The sequence below is a fragment of the Myodes glareolus genome, chromosome 10 (genome assembly GCF_982192425.1).
Source record: "Myodes glareolus chromosome 10, mMyoGla1.1, whole genome shotgun sequence".
Taxonomy (NCBI): Eukaryota; Metazoa; Chordata; class Mammalia; order Rodentia; family Cricetidae; genus Myodes; species Myodes glareolus.
The window spans coordinates 44,127,225-44,147,344 of NC_142035.1; positions in this window are offsets into that span (position 1 = coordinate 44,127,225).

Consider the following 20,120-nt stretch of genomic DNA (forward strand, 5'->3'; position numbering starts at 1 on the left):
GTACCCCACAACTAGCAAGTCCCAAAGAAATCACACATAGTCTACATTAGGTTATAAACTGATTGGCCCATTAGGTCAGGCTACTTATTAGTTCTTATAACTTATGTTACCCCATTATCCTTATCTATGTTAGCACATGGCTCAATACCTTTTCCAGCAGGGCAACTTACATCTTTCCTCTCCGGTGGTCTGGGCAGAACTGGGGAGGGAGCTTCCTGCTTCCCAGAATACTCCCAGTCTCTTTGCTCCACCCCTACTTCCTGTCTGGCTTTCCCACCTATACTGCCTGCCTGGCCAATCAGCGTTTTATTAAAATATGATTGACAGACTACAGATAATTCTCCCACACCATATATTGACTTGGTAAAAGTAAACAGACTAGACATGATTTCTTGAAAGAAATAAAAATATGACAAAAATATAACAGGTCTCATTATTTCTTTGAAAAGAATGACTTTTCAACAATATTATCTGAATCCCAAACTGTAAAGAATCAAATTAATTAGTCTGAATTTTTAAAAAACAGAAGTATTATATAGCAAAGCCATCCAAACCATATGTTAATATTTGCTGTTCAAAACAGCTTTTCTGGTGTCTGTGTGGGTGGTATAGAGGTGAGCATTGCTATTTTCCAAACTAGCCTTTCTGTATCATGAATGGAAACAAAGACACACAGGAAGAAGATGAATAAATGATTGAGAATCTAGCCACTAGGGTAAATGTTAACAACTGAACTGTCTTTTACACCTGTTGGGAGAGGGAAAATCAGTTTTTGCCACTGGAGTGACACTGGGTATATCAAGCACTTCAGGAGAGGCCTCATGTTCTAGAGTAGTTGACCAACATAAAATGTATTTCACAGTCTGTGTGTGTGTGTGTGTGCACGTGTGCACTTGTGCGGTGTATGCACACATGATTTTAATGGTAATGTTTTTGTTGTTATATTTTTGTTTTCCTTTTGAGTGTTCTTTTATTTCATTTACTTGGTTTTGGGGGGTTGTTGTATTGGCTTTTTTTTTTTTTTAGAAAGAACTTAAAATTAGCTGGGTAAGGAATCAGAGAGGATCTGGAAGGACTTGGGGGAGGAGAAGAATATGATTAAAATTTATTTAAGTTTTAAAATTATTTTAAATAAAAACCATAATTAAAAATTTTACTTTCGGGTGAATCCTGGAGATTAAAGGTTTAAGGAAGAATTGGGGTGGTGGTAAGGTAGTGCAAACTAAAAATGTGTAAGGGAAGAAACTAGAAACCTTTTGTTCCATCTGCAAAACTGTAAGAGCTGAAGACAAAATATATTCTACAACCACAAGCTCCACTGAGAGATGGATCAACCGATGGATTCACTACAGGGGTTTACAAAAATAGTTTATTGCATCGTGACTCAAGGCAAGATTGAACTCCCTTAGTTCCCACAATGATTAGAAAATATTTTATCCATTGAAATGGTATTTGAAAACATTTTTATCTCCCTGTGAGTTTTGCTTTGCAAATGCACTTCAAGAGTAATTAAAAGTTTCGCCTATGAGCCGACAGAAAGTAGAGTATGCATCTGATTTCCGTATGCTTTTGGGGGCATTTGAAGGGAACTTTTAATAGCTACTTTTTAGTGTGATCAATTTCCTTTTATTTTATTTTTAATTTTAAAGTAAATATAAGAGAATCATGAACCTCAAAAAAGTTCAGAAACAAGTAAAAATACTGACCCCTAGGGTTCACCTGCCTGTGATCACTGACCAATGTCTCCTCTCCATACTGAAAAAGCAGAAAAAAATTTGTTTCATTAAATATTATTCATGCACCCAAACTGTTGTTCACATTTTCTCTAAATCTATTTTCCCTGGTTACTTGATATCTTTTATCTCTGACAAATCCACTCATGGTTGGAGTTGGAATAAAAGGCATACCAATTTTCCCATAAAATTATTTTAAAATATTGTTTTTATTTAATAAAATTATACTTGGAGTCAGGATGTTCAGGAAGAGATAAAATCAATAAACAGGAGCCAGGCAAACAGAAAAAAGGAATGTGGAAGAGTAACGGACATTGTTGGTTTTTCAGGTGCATCACCCTTCCTTCAGGGACACAGCACACAACATCTGCTGCTCATCTACGAGAGACAAAGAGAGCTGTGCTTGAATTATAGAAAACCCAGTGCTCAATGCTTCGGAAGAACTTGCTCCTGGAAGTGCATCATTGGCGGGCACGGCCATCTCCCGTGAAACATAACCGGAGGTGATGGAGATGAGATTTGTGCAGAAGGTGACAGCATTGTCGATAGGTTCCCGGGTCTCACACTGTGCAATGGATGGTTCTAAAATTAAAGCTTTTCAGGGTGGTATGATTACCGAGTTGTTCTGAAAGGCATCAGTTACTTCCTATAATTGAAACAGGGTGTCTCCCTGCAAACATTAGCATGTCATAAATCATATGGGTCTTGGAAAACTACTGACTTTCAACGGGGTTTTATTTAATGAAAATTAACACAATAAAATGTCTTCATTGCAGTATAATCATGCTACAGTGGGACCCACTCAAGACACATGGTTTTCATTTTTTTCTTCTGGAAACATTAAAACATCTTGCCAAAACAAGATAGGCGAAAAACAGAGGAAAAGAAGTTTGATTATTTAACATATTATAATTTATAATGGACAGCATTTGAGAATAACAGCGACGAATGCCAGAATTTATTTTATGTCACCAACTCAGGGCTTCATTTTTGGTAGCATGTAGTTATGCAGTTAAAGTAGCCTAAATCTTAGAGCACAGTGAAGGTCAGGAAAAAGAAATTCACGTTTGTCTTTTAGGGATGGTGAATTGAAAAATGCATCTGAATTAGACCAGCTGAGACTTTCTGGTCAGTAGGAAAGTGTGAGGAGCATGATTTTAGCAAACTCTCACCTGAAATTTCTGGATATCTCTTTAGACACTTTCCAGGGCAGGTAACACATAGTACACTTGCAGAGAAATTCCCGTAAGCTAAGAGTTCCTTGAAACATGAAATCTCGGCTTAGCTGACCTCCTTAAGGGAGAATGACCTCTCTGCACATTTGTGTTAGGTAAATTTATCCTGAACGCATGTTAAATGAGACATGTGCAAGATGTTCAGAAAATTAATTTATGCTGAACTTAGCATGAGCACAGGAGAGGGAATATTCTCATAGATTCTTGGCATGCTCACATTTTAGACACAAAATTTGTGGAAATGTAATTAAGTGCATAAAATGTACTTTATAACAATACAATTGGCAGGAACGAAGGAAGCCTCTAAAATGGAAGAAACATCCAAGGTAAGACTTGTTCTTCAATGAAAGCATCTTGATTTTGTTTATTTTTGTATCCATTCATGTAAAATGCTAAAGAGTAAACCTAGAACCCTGTGCTTAGGCAAATATCTGCAAGTATCTACCTTATCTGTAACCCTAACCTTATTTTTATTGGAAAAATATTTATTTTATAGGATGGACAATGTTAGTTAGATTTTTAGATTGAAACTACATGGTATATGTACCACTTAGTCCATGATTATTCACATGACTATAAACATAAAGCTTTTTTGAAAAAAATAAACCAATCAGAATTGTCTGTATAATGTATATATTGCATCTATATATACATATATTATGACAAAAAGAGCCTAACCCAGGTACCTATTATTATTCTTCATCTACATAGCTTCACAGATATTTCTGCCTGTCTTTTGAACTCTCAGATCAATGTTAGCATCATGTCCAAACTGGTGCAAACAGGAAATCCCCAATGAGCTCAAGTCATACCAGAAAAACAGTCCACTTCCTGTTGCCTTCTGATGAAGATGTAGCCAGCACCATGTCTGTTGCATGCAACTATGCTCCCTACCATGATCATAATGGACTAAACCTCTGAAACTGTAAAAGAGACACCCCAACTAAATGTTTTCCTTATAGGAGATTCTATGGTCATGGTATCTCTTCACAACAATAGAAACCTTAACTGAGACAGAAATTGGTGCTAGGGACTCGGGTATCACTGTGATATGCTGGACCATGTCTTTGTTTGGAGTAAGATGGACTTTAGTACTTTGGGTTAGGAAAGTATAGAATTCTTTAAGCACTGCTTAATGGGCCATACTAGTAGGAACATGGAAGACAGCAGTAGAAAGAGTTATTTGAACAGTGGTGGTGGGGGTCTGACTTAATAGATTATAGAAGAGATGAATATTAATATGTGACCTAGAGATCATTCTTGTTTTATTTTGGTAAAGAATGTAGCTGCTTTTTGCCCTTATCTGAAGAGTCTACCTGAGATTAAAGTGAAGAGATTTAGATTAATTCTGTTGGCAGAGGAAATCTCAAAATAGTCTAGTATGGGGTTCTGTTGGATGGCTAGTAGTGGTAGCTCTAAAGAAGATTTATAATGAAAAAGAGCAAGCTGAGAAAATAAAAACAAAAACAACTCACAGCTACCATGTACCTTAACCATTAGCAATTAGGAGGCATACATTTACTGTGCCATACATTCATGGAATTGCTATAGTCAGTCTAGGGCCACATCTATAACAAAGTCATCATAGCATACAGGGACCTTGAAGATAATACAAATTTTAAAATATGGTGTGGAGTAACCCCTCTGTATGCTGTGAATATGTTTTGTTACCATTAGTCAATAAAGAACACAATTTGACCAATAATCAGGCAAAATAGAGCCAGGCCAGAAATCCAAGCAGAGATACAGAAAGAAGAAGGGTGAAGTCAGCGAGACACCAGCAGTCGCCAGGGAAACAAGATGTGAGGTAACAGGCCAGAAACCTCATGGTAAAACATAGAATAATAAAAATAGGTTAATTTAGTTGTAAGAGCTAGTTAATAATAAGCCTTAGCCATTGCCCAAACAGTTTGTAATTAATAGTAAGCCTCTGAGTGATTATTTTAAAAGGGCCTCGGGACTGAGCAGAACAGAAATAGTCTCTGCTTACAAAAATAAACTTCCTTATACAAAGGCATGAGAAGGAAAGAGGGGTGATGAAAATGCTTGACTATGTTTGTACCATTAAATGTTGCTTAAATGATTTGACATTCAAAAGAAATTCTGAAAATTTACATTTTGGTAGAGGTAGATGGGTACTTGAAAACTTTAAACTTTATAATAACGTACAAGAAAGAAAAGTGAGTAGAGAGATGTGAGATTTTAAAAAGTAAAAATTCCATTGATAATATTTTTACTTAACCTTAGTGGAATTACTTAGAAATGACTCCAATGATGAAAATACATATTTTCTAAATTACAAAATTTGAAATTATTGAGTTTTACTTTCTCTTTATCTCTTAATTTCACTCATCAAGAAAAAGAAAAGCATCCACAATTTTATGGTTTGTTACTTATTTACTTTGTGTTGCTTGAGAGTGATCCAGGGCCTCACACAGCCTGAGCAGATACTCTACATTTGAGTTACACTCTGGTCCCTTGTTTATGTTTGCAATAATTTTTATTTGTCTTTATTTGTGAATATTGATCTGCAAAAATAATGAGATATAGTACAGCATTTTGTATATGTATATAATGTACTTTGAATACATCCAAGTCCTCATGACATTCTATTGTTCTCTCCCCACTCCTCTTGGTGCCCTTTCCTCTTACCAAATAGTCAATTTCCAACTGGTGTGCTTCTGTTTTCATTTTATATCTCTGTACCAAGAAAATACATAATAACCTTCTGAATCAGAGTTATAAATAATGTATTCATATAAGATATTTCAATTTTTACAATGTCTTTCACTTCCTTTAAAAAATAATCAAGCTATGAATTATAGGGAAAAAGTGAAGGAATAAAAATAGAAGCATGTGGGGAAGGTAGGAATTTATGGAATAATATGTCATGAATTTTGAAATAAAATATATCTAGATGATGGTAATTGTTCCTTAATTTGTTCTTTATTAGTTTTTTATTGTTTCCATTGTTTATAATGACTATCATCTCATTTTTATACAAACAATAAAGGCATTCTATAAATTATGAAATATAGATGCCAGTCATAAAACAATTATGAATTTTACAATTCAATAACAATATTTTACATTTGATACATTTCCCAAAATCAAATAAAATGAAATAAACATTTAAAATTGGCAAAGCTTATAAAATATGGTATAATAATATCTTGCCAATGGCAAGATAAATTCTTATAATTTTATTATAAAAATAAAATCTAATGAAAAGACTCTGTAACAAAGATGTCTCTAACCTTGTATCCTTGTATTTATAAACTTACTTTTCACAGTTTATTCCATGGGAACATTATGGTGAAGCAAGTATCTCTCAATTAATGACAATTATTCATTATTATCATAATTATTATCATAATTATTACAGTTGGAAGAACATACCTCAGCTAAGAAAATCATGAGACATCAACTCAGTGGAGCTTGCTGTGTGGCTACAGTTCAAAACACATGAGACAGGGAAGATGCTGGTACTTTCTGGCACCTAGCTGTGCAAATATGACTCAGGTGACTTTGTGAACTCTCCTGTCTCTTAAAACTCACCAGTGGCATTAAGACTCTGTAACCTGGGTAAGGATTTTTTAGTCTTTTGGCAAAATAAATAGTAATATTAGGATTTAACCAGGTTATGAGTTCAGGTCCTTAATTATTTTCACCAAAATTTTTTTAATGATGATTTAATTTTATGAACAATTTTTACAGCAGAACACACTTAGTTAAATAAAAAGAATAGTAATTTCTGAGCTGTGTAGGCAGATTGGTATAGCACAGACACTGTTTGTCTCTATACTACCATTTTTCCAATTGAATCAAAAAATAACCAAACTTATATTTTAGAAATCAATATACTATCTTTGTGTCCCATTGTCCAAGATGACCCAAGATCTTTGGAAGGAAGGGAGTGTGATGTAAGTGTCTGACTTAGGGTTAGATGATCCAGTCTCTTATTCTCTGCAGGTTGATAAGTTGTGAGTATCTGGGTTTGTTGTAAAGATTGCCATTGCCAGAGCTAGTAGACAACAAAACAAAACCATGGTTTCCAGACACAACAGACACATGATGAAGTTACACCAGTCATCACAGTATGCATAAGATCCAAATATCAAAGGGGAAGAAGGTTCAAAGTTCTGTTTCTACCTGAGTTGTTGGCAATTGTTACTGCTAAGAAAAAGGAAATAATTTTTTTATCAAGGATTTTACTTCTGACAGACTATCTTTAGTTAAACCTTAATTACTATTGAGTTTTCTGTTATTTTTAACATCAACTGCAGAAATTGATCAGATGCCCAGAGATCCCAGGTTGAACCTATCTATCAGAAAGTAGCAAGGGAGCTTTCCTCTTTTTGCATTTTAATGGTTATTTCCTTCTTTGCAATGTGGTAAATTACATTTTATTGATATTATTCGAAATGTGACTATTCTCAGTTATTGCAGTTCCTGATTTTTATAAGTTGCTAAATTCAGACTACCAGGTAAGAAAAAAATGTATGTTGGAGGTTTTCCAATGAGTTTAGTTATTATTTCCTAAATATGAAGAATTCATCCCACACTTGTGTCCCTTCACTCATCCTCCAAACTAGAAAGAGTCCTCAAAACTGTTCATATTCCACAGTAAGATCTAGAAAAAAATTTCAATGCTTAAATATCAAAGTACAGGTTCAAAGGTAGTGGGTTGACTTTATTATTGTTGCAACATTTTAAAGATATTGCCCCAAATTATGAATAACTAACTAATAATAGGTAAAACATACTAGAGCTTGTCAAAGTATTTTCATAAATATTATTTAATTTGTTCCTAAAATTAAGATAATGTCAACTTCAATCCCCCTGAAAAGGTATGTTAATAATGAGCATAAATACTTTGATGTTTGTTCTTAAGAGACTTGCATATAAGAGTGATGTGACCTTAGATATAACTGAGGGACGACTCAACACAAGATCATGGCTCCTTTATTCCAAATTATAACTTTTAAAGAAAATACAGTGATTATTTCATCTTCCTGATAAGAAACCTGAGTCATCAGTTACTTTGATATCCTCGTAAAGCCATACAGTTGTAAAGTGTAAGAATTGCAATGATGTTGGCTCAGGTAAATGTTTGATGTCAGTGATGGTGAGAAAATGTATACTTTACCACACACCTGTATTCTATTTCAGGGAACCTGAAACAAGAGAACAAGGGGAACTCCCACATACAAATAGTTTCATTCATTTACTGAGCAGCTTGACTGTGTTTTTTTCTCTTTTTACTATGGTTGGGGAGTAGTAAAAACTTTGATATCAGGAAATAACTGTACCTCATTAGCTTGTACATAATGGAGGAAGAAATAATAAGTCCTAATAGTTATGTCATGAAAGACTAAAGTTCCTTGTGTGACATTATCAGAAAGGGGTTATCAAAGTTGTCCAATAATAGCGGAATAATCACATATCCATTTTATTCCCCTCTGGCACTATCTCCCAGCACTTCAGCTGGACTTGAATACATGATTGGCAGGAATAAATTGACTTTCTTTTCAATGTTGTTTACCTGCTTTCCCAAACCTCACAGTGTGGATTAGGATGGCATCTGTACACTCTGGGGCTTCACATTCAATTCAGTGCGGGGCTTCAGAAAATGAAACATTGCTAGCTGAAACCATTTTTCCGGAAATGACTTACTGTACAGAGAAACTATTACGTCTTGGAAGAAAATAGGCCTTAATTGACCCTTAGGTGGAAGGGAATTAAGACATGTGACCAAGGAAGGCAAATCTGATGAAATTCCAAAAAGATACAGGAGCACTGGCCCTTGGTAAAAGAGTTGCGATCAAAGTGCTGAAAACTGAGCAAACTTAGAGAAAATTCTTCTCAGAGGCACTAAGCACTCATTTCACCGATCTTAGGAAACAGTTTGTTTCACCAAGAGGGTCCTGAAATTAACAGCAAGGATAAAAAATAAAAACAAACAAACAAACAAAAAACTGCTTTGCAGCCAAATTTGATCTAATTTTACTCCATCCAGCATTTATCAGTCTACCAGACCCGCAAAACAGTAAGTAAAAAGGCAGTGTGTTTTGACAGCTCATGGCCATTCCAGGGCTTTGAATCAGATCTAGGTCTTTTTGAGCATGCGTAACTTCTTCGCAAAAGCAATGGACCAGGCTAACAAGACATAGGCTCCTCAGCTGTCTTTGCTTTCCTTCCCACCCGAGAGCCTGTGTCACTGCACAGCACCTTTCTTTTCCAAAGGATTCCTGCACACTTCATAAACGTTGCTAGTGGTGTTGTAAACTTTAGGACCAAAGAGTCAGTTCGCTCCTGATAGCTAAGCTGCTTCCGGTGTGAAAAGTAGCAATACTTGATGTCCAGTTGACCTGGAGGCACAAAGAAGCCAAACATCACGGTTAGAGTCCCAGGATTTCTCTTCTTCTATTGAGTTCTATTCTGCACTAAGGCTGACCGTCTGAACCAGAAGAAGCATACGCAGAGAAAGAACTGAACCTATGACCCAAAGATCCAGATTAGAATTGGCTTTGGTGTAATGATCCAAGACAAACTCTAGATGTCACATATCCGGTAATCATAGAAAAAATGTGTTGACAGTGTTGAATATGTAGGAATGAGGCACTTTTTGTCAGCTTCTTGTTCAACCACTATCATCCCTTCACAAAGGATTGGAGTTGCAATACTTTTTTCAACACTCTCATTGTTACCAGTGGCACAGGTGACTCTGGGTTAAACAATGGCTCCGTTTCTTTCCTAAGTATTCCTGGCAAAGGGAAAAATCCCCAGCAGATAAGGTTCAGGTGACATTGTAGAAGAGGGGACAGCAAAATTGTAAGATTCAGGGAATCAAGGAGTTCGTGGTGAGACTCTGTCTCCTAGTAACATCAGAAACAACATCAATAAAGTTTTGCCAATGTGACTGACCAAACATGAGCTGAATAAGACAACAGCAAAAGACTTTCCAAAGTGAATAGGGGTGCAGGGGAACAGAGTATGAATCCCCAAGTCTACACAAAGAACTACAGGTAGCTAAGGAATACTAAGAGTAGGAGAAATAATCTTACCTAGGGAAGAACGTAGTAATTGATTATCTATTTAAAAAAGGTCATCACTGAAAGTATACATAGAAGTAATATTATTTAAACTGAGAAGGTTATAGTTAGGAATATATGTGTACATATATGCTTGTAACACAATGATTGCCAAAAGGAGGCCATAACTTTGGAAAAAAACAAGAAGGATTATGGGATGGATTGTAGAGATGGTAGAGAGAAAAGGGAGGAAGGAATAATGTAAATATTATAATATCAAAAATGAAAGACATTTTGGAAAAAGAAGCAATGAAATAGTAACTTTATAATAGATAAAGATAATAGATTCTATATTAACCAAATAATCAAAGTTAACATTAGCAGTCATGAGACAAATGAGTCCCTGCGCCATGAGAAAGAAACGAGAGGAGAACCCAGTGTTAGCCATGTGGGTTTTGTTTTCTAGGGTCTCTTGGTAACCAGTTGAAATACCTTGGTCATTTCTGCAAAAGTTTCAGAATATTTTTAATTGTTTATTGCATTTATCTTCTTTCATCTCCTTCCCATCAATCTCAATTCCTCTCCCCTCTTACTAGAAGTTTCTTTCTCTGATTCTGGCTTTAACAAGTTTAACAAGTCATCTGTGTAAGCATGGGTTTAAGGACAATCACTGGGCAGAGACTGCCAGTGCTGTGCCATCCTGTATTCACATTAACTTTTCAGCAGCTGCATCCCAATCCACATCCCAATATGTGAAGACTGGCCATCAGAGTACACTTTGCTTTGGTGAGTGGATCAACTGTCTCTCAAGTTCAGTTCTGAGTTACTAGCTGGTATTTATTAGTGCATTAATATTCTAGAATGGTATCTGCACGAGGTATAACTTTTGAGTTTTAGGCTTGCTAGCGCCCTTTGCAATTCCCCATTGGAAATGAGCTCTACTCACGCTGGTCACTTGATTGACAATCCCTGACAGGATTTCTTCCTTTCCCTTATCTCTTCCAACTAACTGCTTGAGGATGTCTTTCCAGATGAGCTGTGTATATTCATGACTCTCTCTCAATGTCTGATTTGGATAGATAAAACGAAGGAGAAAGATGTTTAGCTTAATTTATTTGAGCAGGGTAGAGAACACACTACTTTTAGATGTGAACCCATATACATTTTACTTTTATTTTGAATGTTTAGCCTGTACATATGTCTGTGTACCATTTGTGTGCCTGATGCCCTCAGAAGTTAGGAGAGGACACTAGAACCTGAAGAACAGGAGTTGTAGATAATTGTGAGCTTCCAAGTGGGTGCTGGAAACCAAACCTGCCTGAGTCTACTGAAGGAACAACCAGTGTCTCTAAAACCAAGCCATCTCTCCAAGACCAGCATATAAAGTTAAAACTTTGTTTGAGAAAGACTTCTCCCTGGTCTTCTTTCCAATCAGAAGATTTTTGCTCATCTGTATTCAATTCTAATAATAAATTTGATAATAATAAATTATTGATTCATTTAAATAAGATTAGAACCACACAGAGGGCACTTATGGCCATCTCTCTATATTCTGTAACATTAATTACATCCATTCAACCATTTGTATGGATGAATGATCCTACTTTCTAGGGGTGAAAAAGAAAAACGTTCAAAGCCAAAGGCAAAATTCAAGGTCAAAAATTCAAATTAACCAAAAATAGTTTTAGGTATAAGGACTCTTTCTCCATTGAATTAGTCTGAAGCTTTGTTTTCTGTGAGAAAACACACACACACACACACACACACACACACACACACACCAGCCAGCGAGAGAAAGAGAGAGAGAGAGAAGCAGAGACAGAGACACAGAGAGAGCTAGAGAGAGAACACATACTTTACCCCAGAGTTCCAAGGGAATATGTGACAGTCATTGAGTTTCACACACTTTCAATTTGGCTGGGAGTATCTCAAGAATCTGAGCAAATGAAAAACATTAAAGAGAAAACAGAGCCGAGTCAATGGACAAGTAGAAACTGTTCTATTCTGTGCTCTCAGACTCAAGTGTGAATAAGGCTGCACCTGGAGGAAGGGGGAAAAGGGGAAGCATTCATCCGTCATTCCTCGTGGGGAACCAGAGAGAGTGAGGGGATTGGCCTGTGGAGAGAATGAATCATAAGTCCTTCTCACTGGAAGATTAATAATGCCAAAGGGCAGGACTAAAGGGTGCCCTCCTCTATTTACTCCGGTCTCTTTCCTCTGCCCAGGTACCACATGGCTGTACTGTCATATGCCGAGATATTGGTAGGGCAGAGCTGCTGAAAGCTTTGGGACATCTGGGAGATGAGTCATTCCAGGCAGAAACGGAACAATTAGCTGCGCTTAGTTCAGCACAAAAGCCTGAAGAGGTGTCTAATTGAGTGGCCCACAAAGGGCCAGGAAACAACACGGATTTGAGCAGAATCCCACAATCAATTTCTGCACTGACCTAATGGGACGTAATTTGTTAATATGTTCTCAACCCAGAGTAGACCTTTTCCATGATGCTATGGATTTCGAGCACTTGGCATCTCCCAGTGTTTGTGCTTGCTCGAATGAATGCTGGAAAAGTTAAGGATGTGGTTAAATGCAAGCCTTTCTTACAGCCCATTTTTAAATCTGTGACCATGTAAACATAAAATGTGACATCCTGGTATGGTTAACACCACAATTTTCCCCAGAACATTGGGTTTGGGATTAGGCATTGGCAGCCAAATGAGGGCACTAGGACATTCTTCAAAAATCACATGGCCTTTGGACAATTTTAGGGATAGACAGAAGGTAAAAAATGTCAAAGTGAAAACAAATCACCAAATCTTTTGTCCAAGAAGAAATACTCATTTCCTTACAGATACTAAAAAATGCTAACTACACATTTTTTTTAAGCAATTGTATTCTGGTCCCCTCATTTACTCATAGTTCCCAGATCATTTTTACTAATTTTGTTAAGGAAGAAATTATAGTTATTTTCATAGGTTTGTAATTGTCGTATTTTTAGAAGGCTTGAATATTTAAAATAATAATGATTTATCACCATAATTACACTTTTATTTTCACAACAGTGGATTAGTCTTCAGACAAGATTAGGCTCAGATGTTATCTCTAATTTTTTCGAGGGTTGTGATTTCCAAGCAAACACTGTATAAACAAAGACACTTAACCACTTGAGTAACAGAGTTTCTTATATGAAAACATAAGGGACTGAAAGGAATTGATGTCAATACTGCCTACTGGCGCTCTATGTTTGTGTAATACTTACAACAACAAACAAATATCAGTATAAAAAGATTGACTGTATCAAACCGAACGCACGTCTCGCCATCTTTGTCATGCCCACAAAAATAAAGCATTCTCTGAGAGCGAAGACAAGAAGTATGTGTTTCCTGTCATGGAGCAAAGGATAAAAAAAAATGACAGAAATGTTAAAATGAACATGTTCATGTCCATCGATCTCTTGCTTTACTCCGGTACCCTGTGGATCCCACAATACATCTAAGCCGTGGTGACACAAGGTGAAATGCAAGGCAAGTGATGTAGGCATCTGGGTCAACACAGTCCCTTGATACAAAGCATAAACGAAGTCAAAGGGCCCAAATGGAAATAACCAGAGAGAGTGCCAGAGAGCTGGGGAGAGTGGTGTGTAGGTTGCAGCTGTAAATAAAATGTGTCTTTACATTTCTATTCAGTTTCTACCTGAACACTCCAATAACGTCAAACAGGTAGCCGGTCAATTAAAAAAGGACACAAGGCAAATGCATTGGTTTATTGCATTGACTTGGAAACTTACCCAGCCACTGTGCTTGTTGGAGAGCACAGACTGAAATTTTCCAAAGATTCTATGGAGCAGGTATTCAAAGATAATGAGAACAGAGTATCAGAGAACTAATTCGTTAAGGTTTTAATCTGAAAAAACATTATTTTTGGTGCTAATATAGAAAAAATAAATTACTAGCTGGCAGAAGAAATCCTTTTCTATCTAGCGTATATCACAGTACCATGAAATTAACTTTTTCTTCAAAGAAAACTATGTTAGTGTCCATGCTACTGGCTCAGTATTATAATCCTAAACAAGTGTCCAAAGGGCCTCGCTAGATAGAAGAATTAAGTGAAGAAATAAATATTTTGAGATGCATTCCTATTACTAATTGCCACATAGTAGTTGTCTCATGGGTGTACAACATGCAAGGACTATGTGAGGGGAGTAGACATTTCTGCTATATCCAATATTCACCATCTCCTATGCTGAAATGATTGCAGAGTATTCTGTTGTGTATTTACTTCCTTTCTTCACCCATTAATCCACTGACATTTTCAGATACTTATTCAATGTCCTGACTAGCACTGTAATTGACACAATATACAAAGGGGTATGCAGCAATAGACTAATTCCCTTCTGGAGATAAATATTCACTGGTCGCATTGCTGCATCTTATGGTTCTTTCGCTTCTAATTTGGAGAACATTTTTGTGTTTCTGTTCTCCATGTAATGGCTGTATTCATTTATGTTCCTTGCCTCCAAGTGATATATTTGTTTTCAAATAACAACATTACAACATTTCTAAATAGAATGAGGTATTAAGATTTCCACATGAATTTCTTTGACAATTAGTGAGATTAATAATTTTTTCTATGTTCTTGGATTTTCAGAAATTTAAATCAAAGTCCGAAAACTATGAAACACTTTTTAAAAGTCTATAAGGAAAATACTTTTTTCATCAACACTATTATTCTGCACATTTAAACAATTAGTTAAAACAAAATAATTTTCCCCTTCCCTTTCCTCCCTGCAGCCTGTCACATGTCCCTTCTCTCCAATCCCTTCTGTCCCTCCCAATCTCCTACTCAATTTCATAGTCTCTATTTTGTTGTTACTGTTACATGTGATATGTATATATGTATGTATAGTTATATGCAATATATAAATACAAATAAGTACATAAATACTACCCGTTGAGTTTCATGTTGTTTGCAAGTGTATTATTTCATGGCTAACTAATTGGTAGTGGATAAAGCATCAGGGTCCCATCACGAAAGTTTCCCGAGTTTTCTTTGCTCAACAATCATTATTTACCTGTTGTTCTTTATCTAGAGTTGAGGACCTGTGAGATTTCCCCTTCACATGTTAGCAAGTCTGTTGGTGTTGTTATTGTTTAGAAGTTGTCTAGGCAGCCCTATTGTGGAGGTTTCATAGGTCTAAGCTTCCCTGTTGTTTCCGGGAGACACACTCTCGCAGCAGACTTGGACATCCCCTCTAGTTTTTACTATCTTCTTGTCCCCTCTTTTCAAATGTTCTCTCATTCGTAGGTGCATGAGTGGTGTTACAGATGTTTCTCTTGGGTCTGGATACCTTATAATCATTTGGTTTCTGCATTTTGACTAGTTGTGGTTTTCTGAAATGATCTCCTACTGCTGCAAAAAGAAACATCTTTGGTGAGAGTTAGGAGGTTTACTCATCTGTGGGTATAAGGATAAGTTTTAGAATGGAGTTAGCAATTATGTTGGTCTAGCTAAGTAACAATAGTAAGCTCTTCTCTAAGACCCATGACATCACTAGTGCTGGGTAGTTGGCTAGGCTTCTAGTACTAAACCTGATTTCCCTCCTGTTAAGCATGCCTGAAGTGCAATTAGCCAAATGTTGGTTATGGGCAAGATACAGTGACACAATTGCACCTTTAAGGATATCTTGCCACACTGGTGATTGTTATGGTTCAAAGACTGAGTATGAGTATTGTTTGCTTCTGTCTCTTGGCAGCTTACACAGCACCTTCTGACACTAGGAAAGCTAGATGTCAGGGAAAAGACTTTCAGGTCATTTTCAGATCTAATCTTCTGAGTTCTGTCTGAAGTGTGTGATGTTTTCAGCAAGTGAGACTTACCTTCAAACTCTGGAAGGCAACCACGAGAACCTATGTTGTTTTGGGTATCTCTTGAACTTCTCTAACCAACAACTCAAAAAGAGACTATTCATTCCTGGCATTGAGGGGGTTTTTAGTGTATGATTCTAGGGAGCATTGGCAGGCCCACGTAGCATAATTTCATTTCAGATGAGTGTGTTATGCAATTTTAGCTAACTATAAAATAAGATGGTCTACTTAAATCTGTTTCAAACTTTGTTAGTGCTGTTTTACCCTCATTTCCCCTCTCCTTGACCTCGCTTTTTCCTCCCCAGTTGAAGACTTCTCTGAGTCTCCCCCAAGTCCCTCTTTATGTCACCTACATCCTGCCAATATTTTACATGAGTACAAAAGCACAGGTAACAAAAAAGAAAGACACAGGTATTGTAAATTGTTTCTCTTATAATGCTATAATGGAAGAAAGCCATTCGTTGTAGAAAGCTATTAGATTTACTATACCAGTTGGCTAATTGATGCCATGTGGGAAACTTATATACTAGAACTATATTCAAATAGGCATATCATTAACAGTTTTGTGATACTTATGAGATGGAGTAAGGTAGCTTCCAACATTTGTTGCAGATATTACAAAGTTATCCTTATTCCCTTGGTCCTTCTTTAGCAAAGTCCCTCCCTAGAACTCGAGAGAATTGTGTAGGCTTTGAAATTCAAGCCAAATGACTGTCCTTTGTGGCTTCAGGGGAGATTGGGAATGGAATGGTTCTCCTTACTCTAAAACCGTCTTTATGACATCTTCTCACAGTTGTTAGAGAACTGAAGACTCCCACGTCCTTTTCATCAGAGGCACCTCCTGCCTTGATTCCTGATTCCCATATGTGGCTCCATGGAGGTACCTATTCCTGCACAGTTTTGCTTCTGGGAACTCACATTGCTCTTGATTGGGCTTAATTTATTGTTCTTCAGTGTGCCCCAATTAGTTTCCAGATGTCTTTTTATGTTAGAATCTATGATCTAGGTAGTCCTGTAACACCAGACTTTTTCATTGGCCATAACAACAAAAACAAATGCACTCTTTATAGTTGTCTCTGAAAATCTCATGTTTGGTTGAGCTAAGGAAAGCAGTTTCTTTACTTGAAATATTAGTAAATCCAACCAAAGAGAGGGAATGCAAGATGATACAACTGCTTCATAGAATGGGTATTTCTGTAATGTCCTAGAAGAGTATAATAAAGTTGGTGGATAGTTGAACATTACACATAGTGTTGGATTGGAAGGTATATATGCCACGAAAGGAAATTCACAACTCTAAAGACGGCTTCATGAAATATAAAATAAATTCAACTCCAGGCAGATACATGATTTGCTAGTCATACTTTAGTGCTTTTTTATAAGTGTGACTAGAGTGTGACTAGTATGGTAATCCCCATTTATGACAAAATATTCCCCATATTGACCTCCCATAATTATAACAGTGTACTCTTTTAACTTTCCCCAAATTATTTGACCTTTGACCTAAATTCCCCAGGGCTTTGACAATGCGGTCAATGTGGAATCTCAATTGAAAGTGAACAAATGATCTTTACGACTTTTTCAAACTGAACCCAACAAAATCTAGAAGAAATCATAATTGCAAATGATGATTTATTTGGGTTCGAATTTTCAGGCCTTCTGTTTCCTCCTCAATGATTCTACCCTGAAGCTTTCTACAACAATGTGTTCTGGTTTCAGCATCAGATTCAAACAGGTGCATGTTCCTTGCTCTTTTCTGTCAAGATATCCCCATTTGAGTCCCTGTTATGCATTTCTTCTTAATGGCGCCATTGCTGTAGAATTGCTAGGAAAAAACTTATATTCATTATTTCACATCTTCTGTTTGCTTCTCATCCACCTACATTTTTACACGTACCACATAATATGCACTGTTTAGATGCTAAGAACATATGGGGTTTGTGAACATCTGAGGAGACAATAGTGTGACATAGGAAGTAAATCCCCTCTAAACCCCCTGAAATGGAAAAAATAGTGACTACTGTGGTGTTTCTATTGCTGTGAAGACACCATGACCAATGGCAACTCTTATAAAGAAAAGCATTTAATTGGGGTGACTTACAGTTTCAGAGGTTTAGTCCATTATCATCATGGCGGGATATGACAACAGGCAGGCAGACATGGTGTTGAAGAAACTGAGAGTTCTATATCTTGAGGCACAGAAAACAGGAAATGAACTATGTCACTGGATATAGACTGAGCATAGGAAACCTTAAAGCCCACCCCCACAGTGTCACACTTCCTCCAACAAGGCCACACCTACTCCAACAAAACTATACCTCCTAACAGTGCCAATTTCTTGGCACCACATATAGGGGGCCATTTTCTTTCAAACCACCACATTACACTCCCTGACCTCTAGAGACTTGTAACTATATCATAATGCAAAAATGTATTTAGTTCAATTTCAAAAGTCCCCATAGAGGTGCTGAAGAGATGGCTCAGCAGCTAAGAGCATTGCCGCTCTTCCAAAGGACCCGAGTTCGATTCCCAGCAACCACATGGTGGCTCACAACCTTCTGTAATGAGGTCTGGTGTCCTCTTCTAGACTGCAGGCATACACACAGACAGAATATTGTATCCATAATAAATAAATAAATATTTTTTAAAAAGTCCCCATAGTCTATCATAGTCCCAACAATATTTAAATGTCCAAAGTTCAAAGTCCAAAATCAAAGAGATTTATAAAATCTCTTAACTGTAATCCTCTATAAAATAAAAATTAAAAAAAAAACAGATCCTATATTTCCAACATTATGGTTGCACAGGGTATGCATTGTTGTTCCAAAATGTAGGGAAGGGAACAGGGTAAGGAAATGCTCTATCGAAGCATGACCAAAACCAGTTGGACAAACCCCAAACTCTGGATTTTCATGTCTGATATCAAAGCACTCTTCAGATCTCCAAGTACTTTCGACTTTGTTGAATGAAACACACTTCTTTCTCTTGGGCTGGTTTCACTCCCTGTTAGCAGCTTTCCTTGGCAGGTATCCCATGACTCTGGCATTTCCAAAATCCTGGGGTCTCCGAGGCAATCCATGCTTCTCCTTCACAGCTTCACACAATGGCCTTTCTAGACCTCCATTCAGGAACACCCCTGACACATATCTGGCCTTAGTGACTCTCCTTGGCTGTAGAAGATTACATAACCCCTTTCTTTTATCATTGACTCTAAAGTCAGAGTCATATTGGCCAATGCTGCTGTGCTGTGCTATTTGCTGGTTCTGGAACATGGCTCCCCTTTTCAATTACATCTTCACCAGTTTTCTGTTTTCAATGGTTTCCTTCACTGCCTAAGGTTGATTGTCTTGAAAGTGGATCTGCAGACCAAGCTGGCTTCAGACGCAGAGATCTGCTTGCCTCTGTCTATTAAGTGCTGACATTAAAAGTGTGAGTCACCGAGCCTTCAATTAGTTTTTACAAATTAGAAACATAGCTGGGTGAGATATTGACCTGCGGTCACCACTCTCTTTATTCATTGTCTTAATCTATTTATCTTCTTCAACATAGGACTTAGCTCCTTTGAATTAATATGGCCCATTAAGCCAAGCTTAAAGCAGTCCACTGTTTTCCTAACCCAAAGAACCAAAATCCAAATTCCTCCAATCAAAAGCCTGACCAGGCCTATCACAATAATCCAGTCCCGGGTACCAACTTCTGTCTCAGTTGGGGTTTCTATTGCTGTGAAGGAACGCCATTATCACAGCAACTATTGCAATGGAAACATTCAATTGGGGTGGCTTACAGTTCAGAGCTTTAGTCTGTTTTCATCATGTTGGTACATGATGACATGCCAGCAGACGTGGAGCTGGAGGAAGAGCTGGGAGTTCTACATCTTGATTCTCAAGAAACAGGAAATAAACTATGTCACTGGGTGTACCTTGTTTTTGGGAGACCTCAAAGCCAACCTACATAGTGACATACTTCCTCCAACAAGGTCAAACCTACTTCAACAAAGCCCCACCTCCTAATAGTGCCACTCCTTACAGGGGCCATTTTCTTTCAAACCACCACAGTTACTTACAGCGAAGTAATGAAACTTCCGTTAACACTTAGGAAAATGAAACAACTCTCCAGGTGATTTTCAGGTCCAAAAAAGATGAGCAGAAAAGATAGCACAAAAAGAAATTCTAACATGAATAATTAAAACCCAGAGTCAGATACTGGGGTTCAACTTGAAGATCAAAAAAGCAAAGTGGCCAACCACTGGAGAGCTCT